The sequence below is a fragment of the Barbus barbus genome, assembly GCF_936440315.1.
Source record: "Barbus barbus genome assembly, chromosome: 31".
In the NCBI taxonomy this organism is placed as follows: domain Eukaryota; kingdom Metazoa; phylum Chordata; class Actinopteri; order Cypriniformes; family Cyprinidae; genus Barbus; species Barbus barbus.
The window spans coordinates 22,158,983-22,167,531 of record NC_136759.1 but is presented as its reverse complement, the minus strand read 5'-3'; the positions used below and the strand labels follow the sequence as shown (position 1 = coordinate 22,167,531).

The 8,549-nt window shown below is 35.1% G+C and overlaps 1 pseudogene across 1 annotated transcript; it reads left to right on the top strand.

Moving 5' to 3' along the window:
* The first annotated feature begins 794 nt into the window (after positions 1-794).
* LOC306851744 (asparaginyl-tRNA synthetase-like) lies at positions 795-6,208 on the top strand (annotated as a pseudogene). The gene is made up of 11 exons: positions 795-866; positions 1,920-2,031; positions 2,465-2,585; positions 2,695-2,835; positions 3,450-3,530; positions 3,662-3,743; positions 4,314-4,388; positions 4,559-4,565; positions 4,845-4,982; positions 5,174-5,271; positions 6,039-6,208. The product of its transcript is annotated as an asparaginyl-tRNA synthetase-like (transcript).
* Positions 6,209-8,549: the final 2,341 nt, after the last annotated feature.

Genomic DNA, 8,549 nt, shown 5'->3' with positions numbered 1-8,549 from the left:
TGGAGATGAGTGGTACCCGGTGGGGTCTTCTGCTGTTGTAGCCCATCCGCCTCAAGGTTGTGCGTGTTGTGGCTTCACAAATGCTTTGCTTTGTTCGGTTGTAACGAGTGGTTATTTCAGTCAAAGTTGCTCTTCTATCAGCTTGAATCAGTCGGCCCATTCTCCTCTGACCTCTAGCATCAACAAGGCATTTTCGCCCACAGGACTGCCGCATACTGGATGTTTTTCCCTTTTCACACCATTCTTTGTAAACCCTAGAAATGGTTGTGCGTGAAAATCCCAGTAACTGAGCAGATTGTGAAATACTCAGACCGGCCCGTCTGCCACGCTCAAAATTGCTTAAATCACCTTTCTTTCCCATTCTGACATTCAGTTTGGAGTTCAGGAGATTGTCTTGACCAGGACCACACCCCTAAATGCATTGAAGCAACTGCCATATGATTGGTTGATTAGATAATTGCATTAATGAGAAATTGAACAGGTGTTCCTAATAATCCTTTAGGTGAGTGTATATCGAGGGTTGAGAACCAGTGACATTTTTGGTGAAATGGAGATCCTTCACTTGAAGGAATTATGTTATTATGCTTATGAGACAAACTAATTGAGCTGTTATAGAAGTGCATTTTACTATCAAACTTTATCAAAAATTACATTACATCCCAGTTACTGGACGTGATTTAAAGCGGAAGAAGCAGAGAAGTGCAAGCTGGATCCAGACCCTCATAAGCCTCACACTCAGCTGACATGATGCTCACATCACAGCGGATTCCTGCTTTCACCTCGGCATTGTTTGCATGTTGTCCAAGAAAGTGAGAGTGTCTGATGCGCTCTCAAGCAAAGAGACAGGGTCACATGTTAGAATACAGGTGAGAACTTGTCTGACATTATTTTATAAAGCTGAAATCATTTTATTAAAGCTGCTAGATTTCATTTGACATTTTATTATGCATTCATCATTGATTTTTGCTACTTGGACTTGTATCTTTTATTGTAGCAGAACTAGACTTTGTATCTTTATTGTTGTTATTATTAACATGTTATTTTTACATATGCATGCATGCACATACAGTGGGAAGCAATTTTAGCATTTATTTGTATGAATGACTGTCCCTTATTCTATCAGGCATTTCCATCACACCTACTAATGTTTTTGTCAAAAGTTAAAGTATTTATTTACCAAAGACCGAATGCTTGAGATTAAATATGAGATCAAAGTACACATTAATTGTGAAATTATGCAAAAAGTGTCAAAAAAAGGGCAAAAAGTTATCAGCTGAATCTCTTTTAACCTTACATATTTGCTTAAATATATGTATGTTTCATTAAATTCACAAAACACCGTTTGGGAAACCTTAATTTATTGTTTATGTCAATATGGTACAAGAATATTTAAATGAATGTGATAAATGAGTTAGGTCAAGTGTAATATAGCCTAAAAGTAACAAAAAAAATATTTACAAAAAATTATTCTGTTACTTAAAAAAATATATTTAGTTTGATTAGCATTTTTCCTTTTTATTTAGCTTAACTTGAAAAACTAAAACTGAAATAAAATAAAAATGTAAGTGCTAGATATTAAAAATATAAATATATACATAAAAAATCGTTCAACATATTATTAAAATGATGCTAAAATAGCAATGATACTGCACACTGTTAGAGATTGTTAATGGTCAAATTTAACTAGCACAAGTATGTTAATATGAATAGATTAATAAAAGTATGTTATGAATAGGCCATACATTAATGTTTTTTAAAGAAGTCTCTTCTGCTCACCATGCCTGCATTTATTTGATCCAAAATACAGGAAAAGCAGTAATATTGTGAAATATTGTACTATTTAAAATAACTTTTGAATGTAGTGTAGCTGAATAAACATCTGCGATCATTACATGTCGACATGTTTGCTGTTCCTGCAGGGATGGGTTCGATCCGTCAGGCCACAGAAAGACAACCTCTTCTTACATGTGAATGATGGAAGTTCAACATGTGAACGATGGAGGTTGTCAGCAGCTCACACTTGAAAGCCAGGTGCTATTCTCTGCATTTGCTTATTGAACACTGTCTTTGAGCTAGAACTAATATGAAATGCTATATTAAATGTCATGCAAATCTTGATATACAGTATACACCGACTCCACTTACAGCCACATAAAAATTAATGAATGTCATTGTATTAAATAACAAAGCAAGTGACATTCATTGTAATGAAGTGTTAGCGCAAGTACTTTTCAAACAAAACATTTTGCATAATGACATTTTGAATTTAAGTATATATATTGTTACAGTTTACAGTAAGACAACAAGTACACCTGTGTAAATCTGCGGGAACTGATTTCTTACATCCACTAAAAATCACCTTTGAATTGCAAAAATGGAAAGAAAATGTCATTTTTGTTTGTTTGAATAGTCTTTGGGGCCTCTGTAGATGTATAGTTTTTATATATCCTCCCTTCATGTCAAGAGACCTCACATTTGGCTGTGCTGTTGATATCACTGGCACCTTAGAGAAGAGCCCAAGTAAGAGGCAGAATGTGGCGTTACATGCTCAGCATATTAAAGTGGTTGGAGAATGCAATCCTGTGGTGAGTCTTTACTTTAAAAATGAATCAGTCAGATAAAACTGATGGAAAGTGATTCATAAAGTCATGATCAGATCACAGTTAATATAATGATCTAGTATGTCTGCTCTAGGACTTTCCTTTCAAGATCAAGGAGCGTCATTCTCTGGAGTATGTTAGGCAGTTTTCTCACCTCAGATGCCGAACAAATGCCTTCAGCTCTTTGCTCAGGATACGCAGTGAGGCTACAACTGCTATCCAGTCATTCTTCAGGGTAAAGAGTTCTCATTTACACATTACCGTTTAAAGTTTGGCATCAGTAAGATTTCTCGAAAGAAGTCTCTTATGCCCACCAAGGCTGCATTTATTTGATCATAATATTGTGAAATATTTATACAATTTAAAAATAAAGTGAATGTTTTAATATATTTTATAAGTAATTTATTCCTGTAAAGCAGAGCTGAATTTTCAGCGTCATTACTCCTGTCTTCAGTGTCACATGATCCTTCAGAAATCTTTTGAATACTCTGATTTGTTACTTAAGACACAATTCTTTTGATCAATGTTAAAACAGTTCTGCAGCTTATATATATATGTGTGTGTGTGTGTGCCTGTCTGTGTGCATTTATGAATTTTATATATTTTATTATAAAGTTTGTAATATGAGAAATGTTAAAAAAAAAATTGAATAGTAAAAAATTGTTTTAAATGTATTTTCATTCTTTTATTCTTATATTACCTGTCTAATGTACAAATTAATAACAAAACATGATTCTAGAAAAAAAATATAAAAATTATAAAATATATAAATTATATATAAATTATAAAAATAAAATTCTCATATGGCTTATATTTCCTTTTGAGTGATTGTGTTAATTGTTGTTACAGGATAATGCTTATGTGCAGATACACACACCAGTAATCACCTCAAATGACTGTGAGGGAGCTGGAGAACTCTTCCAAGTTGAGGTACGGAGTTCAGTTGACGGGTGACATGTGAGATATAGCAACAAGCTAAATTATATTATTTCAAAATATGGTACATGGATGTATTGAGTCTTCCTTAAAACACTGAAAACTTATGTTTGTGCTCTCTGAAGCCTGCAGGGCATAAAGATGACCCAAACCCACATTTCTTCTCTGTGCCGTCTCAGGACAACTGCACCTGGAGGTGATGGCAGGGTAAATAGTTTAGACACAACTAGTCACATTAATCACACTCTTAAGAATATACAAAATCTGATTTTAGCTCAAGTTTATTATTAGGGCTGCAAATTGATTAGGAAGTTTTTGTTGTACAACATAATTGAATCGCAATATTTACTGAGAAAACCCTCAAAATTGGAAAAAACATTGCTTTATTGTGGCAGAGGAAACCATTGAATAGAAATGTTACTTAAAAATGAATTACAATGCTAAAAACAGAGAATATCCAGATTAATCATTGCTTTCCCCAGCAATAGCTATTATTATCTATTATTTATTAAAAACCATTCAGAATCAGATTCTGGAAGCTTATAGAATCAAATGAATTGTGGAATCAATTATCAATCATTTATATATCAGTGTGTTGTATCAAACCTCCCAGTGTCTATTTGTCATAATTACAGCAGAGTAAATATCCTTTATTGTGTTGGTCAATGGTTTGAGATCCACTAGAACAGACATTACAAAATGTATAATGAATCATTAGCTAAAGTTGAATGCTAAACTATTTTGTGATTGCTCAGCGTCTGCTGTTGTCTGTTGTAGGGCTTTTTCAGCAGTGTACACATTTGGTCCTACGTTCAGAGCGGAGAACTCTCAAAGCAGGAGACACTTGGCAGAGTTCTGGCACTAGACGACCTTATGAAGGTAGAAAACTCATTCCTTCCCACTCAGTGAATTACATACACTAAAGACTCTATCAAGCAACTGATTATGGTTTGAAGATTGATTTGAAAGTGTGTATATATCATAATGCATCATTTTCATTTAAAAGCTTGTTTCTCATTCAGAACCAGTGTTTAGTCGTACTTATGGGAAGCCAAATGCACTGAAAGTTGCATAATAGGTGCCCTATAAATTCTAATAAAATCTCAACATATTACTGGTTTTACTGTATTTTTTTAATCAAGTAAAAACAGCCTGGATGAGGCCAAGACAGTCACCAAGGCTGCATTACATTAAAACTTTAAAAACCTTACTGACCCAAACCTTTCAATGGTAGTGTATATGTCAGTTTGAGAAGATCTTTTTTAATATGGTCTGTTCTCCCTTTCCTTGACATATGCTTTACATTAGTGGGGCTGTGATCTTCAGACAGAACATGAGAAGTTCCTAGTGAAACATTGTGGAAACGCCCCGCTGTTTGTCATCAACTATCCCTACGAGTTAAAGCCTTTCTATGCCCGAGACAACCAGAACAAGCCCAACCACACTGTAAGAATGAGTAACTGCTAATCTGTGTGAAATATGTTTATATTATGTGTTTAAAGCCTAGAGTAAATGATCAGATGTGATAAAGATGTAATGGCATGTCTTTTTGAATTCAGCTTGTCCATTAGACCTTTTTTCCGCTTTTCTTCGCCTCTGTGTGCTCATTGCTTATTCACTGATGATTTTTTGGACAGGCAGCTGCTGTAGATCTCTTGGTGCCTGGAGTGGGGGAGCTTTGTGGTGGATCCCTGGGAGAGGAGAGACTAGAACTTCTGAGTCAACGACTAGCACAGTAGGAAATAGAGAAAAATCCCTTTTCACAGAGTAATAAGTAATAACAAATAATATATGCTGTAATTATTTAAGGATAAACTACTGTTCAAAATATTTTGCGCATATCATAATATTTACATGTATTTACGTCTATATTTGTATTCATATAATTTATATTATTAATATATTTAATATATAAAAAAAATTTGAAAAATAAAATACACACACACATATATATATACATAAATATTTATATATACATAAATATATACAGCACACATACATATATTATGTAAACAAAAATATTATTTTGGATGCGATTTAATCGTTTGATAGCACTAAAAAAAACATTTCTTAATATTATTAATATTTTTGTGGAAATTGTGATACATTTTTCCAAGATTCAAAAGAACAGCATTTGTTTGACATAGAAAAATTTGAAATATATATTTTGTAACATTAGTAAATGTCTGTACTGTCGATTTTGATCATTTTAATGCATCTTTGCTGAATAAAGGTTAAGAAAAAAAAAACTGACACCAAACTTTCACAGTGTAAATAGAACATCAAGTACTAAAGGACATGCATGCATATATTAGGTGTTTGAGTAGCTTTTCTTTACAAAGTGACATCGCCAACTAGAGGCCTGGCATGCATAATGCACCTTTTTCAGTTTTTTTCTTGGATCTGTGCGAATGGGGGTCGCTTTGACAACGTTGTCATTTGCACATGAAAAATGCAAAAGAAAAACTTCACATTTGTTAGCATGTAAACATACCCTTACAGAGCATCTTTATGATATATATGACCGGTATCTGCAGCTGAGAGAGTTTGGCTCAGTCCCCCATGGTGGGTTTGGGATGGGCTTTGAGAGGTACCTGCAGTGCATTCTGGGACTCCACAATATTAAAGATGTGATTCCATTTGCAAGGTTCTCACACTCCTGCCTGCTTTAAAACTGTGTTATAAAACAGTGTTTTCCCGAAGCCACCCAACACTGCACATTTTGAATGTCTTTATGTGTGACACCCATTTGAGGTCTAGGAGTCTCTATTAATGAACTGATGATCTGAGTCAGGTGTGTTTGATTAGGCAAGCATACAAAATGAGCAATATTGATGAAGATTCAGAAACACATTTTAGGAAGCACTGCTCTAGTGTGGCAGGATGACTAATGGGTTTCATGCATTTTTATGAAACATATTCATCTTCTCTGTTATAGATATATGAATATGTCAAGTCAAGACTTGACTTGACTTGACTAGATAGAAGCAGATATTAGTTAACAGCCTCCCTAAAAAAAGTATCCATTTGGTTTTGTTCATTTTTTAAATTATTATGTATGAACACTATCATCAATCACATTTAACATTTTTGAAATAAAATCATTATCTTTGTCTTCTGACAGCATCTTTGATCTTGTGATGCAGAAGAGTTATTATTTTTTAATTGAATTTCATTCTGTGAATATAAAATGTAAAATATAGAAGTTTTAGTTGAGTGAGTGAACTGTTTTTTGACTAAACAGTAGATCTCTTTGAAGGCTCTGGCAGGAACCTCTGCAGCCATTCAGATGAAGTAATACATTTTTGTATTATTTACAAAATACATACATTTTCACATCCTTCAGCAAGCAACATCACCAGTTGTTAATATTGCTGCCTCAAGCCAAAGGCACAAAATGCTACCAGGGCTTGCTGGCCCTGCAAGACGTTAAAGTGGATGGACGGGGATGCCACTCAATTCTGCCTGGCAGACGAAACAGCTGCACAGATGACACTTTCAGAGTGGCTGTGACTGGTCTTACACCTGGAACAAAACACAGCTTTATTGTTAAATTCATTATTAGAACAGGTGGCATTTTCAAAATACACCTTAATTGTTTTTAGCTCATCTTAGGCTCAGTACCTAAAACCAGTCATGGTGAACAATCCTGTCCAGATCATACCGACATTCTGGCTTTTGCTGCAGAAGGGAGCAGACCAAATGGCAGCATTCTGTGCAGAAAGATGGGAGAGACGTCTGATTATTACCGTACACTAAATCCGCTCTTCTTATTCTAAGCTGTAAGATCTTCCTGCATTTTCCATATAGTCATCTCCTATAAAGCCTATGAAGTTTTAAAATTGTACTGAGGATGGAGAATAACTTACTTTCTGTCAAGCCCAGTTTGGACCAGGTGTTCATGTTGGTCCTGTAGATGTTGAAACTATCTAGAATATATCCACACAGCATTCTGAACAAGATGATGCTCAATGCTGCCTCCGTTTGTGTTCCATAAAGTGAACACGCTGGATGACTATGACGTACTTTAGAAGTCCTGCTGGTCTGGCCAGGACTATTGGGGTGACTTTTTTTGGGAAGCCTTGGGATGTTCAGACTGGATGAAATAAACATTTTTGGCTGTTAATTGGTTATAAATAGGGATTTAACTCAGTCTTGGGTATTTTTTTTCTGTTGAAAAATCACTTGTACTCACAATGCTTATACTTTCCACACGTTTCGACTCGTTGTCAAATTTTACTGCCACCTGATGGACAAAGCAAAAAAGCAATTAATATACCATAGGATGGAATACACTAACAAATCATAACAATACAAAAAATATATCATAAGTTTGAAGTGTGAATTTTCATCCTACACTTTCATCCTACAACATTTTCCCAAAGTTCTTAAATGTACCATTTTATAGTGTGAAGATTTAATTAATCTAAATAACCTTTTGTGCAATGTAATGTTCCGTGGATGTTAAAAGGTTCTTCATTGAACCATAGATGCCCATAAAGAACCCTTATTTTACAGAGTGTAACAAATCAAATTACCAAATTTATCTAAAACCAGTCATGGTGAGCAATCCTGTCCAGATCAAGCCGACGTTCTGGCTTTTGCTGAAGAAGTGAGCAGATCAAATGGCAGCATACTGTGCAGAAAGATGGGAGAGACGTCTGATTATTACTGTAACCTACATCTGCTCTTCTTATTCTAAGCTGGAAGATCTTCAGGTCAGAAAACTGGGATAAATTGCTGCATTATCCATATGTCCATCTCCTATAAAGCCTATAAAGTGTTGTATTTGAATTGTACTTGTGGAGAAGAACTCGCCTTCTGTCAAGCCAGGTTTGGACCAGGTGTTCAAGTTGGTCCTGTAGAAGTCAAAACTATCTGGAAAGCGTCCACACAGCATTCTGAACATGAGGATGCCAAGAGACCAGACCGTCGCTGGCTTTCCGTGGAACTCGCCTTTCAGTATGTACTCGGGAGGGCAGTACATAACTGTTCCTGGAGGAAAAAAGAGTT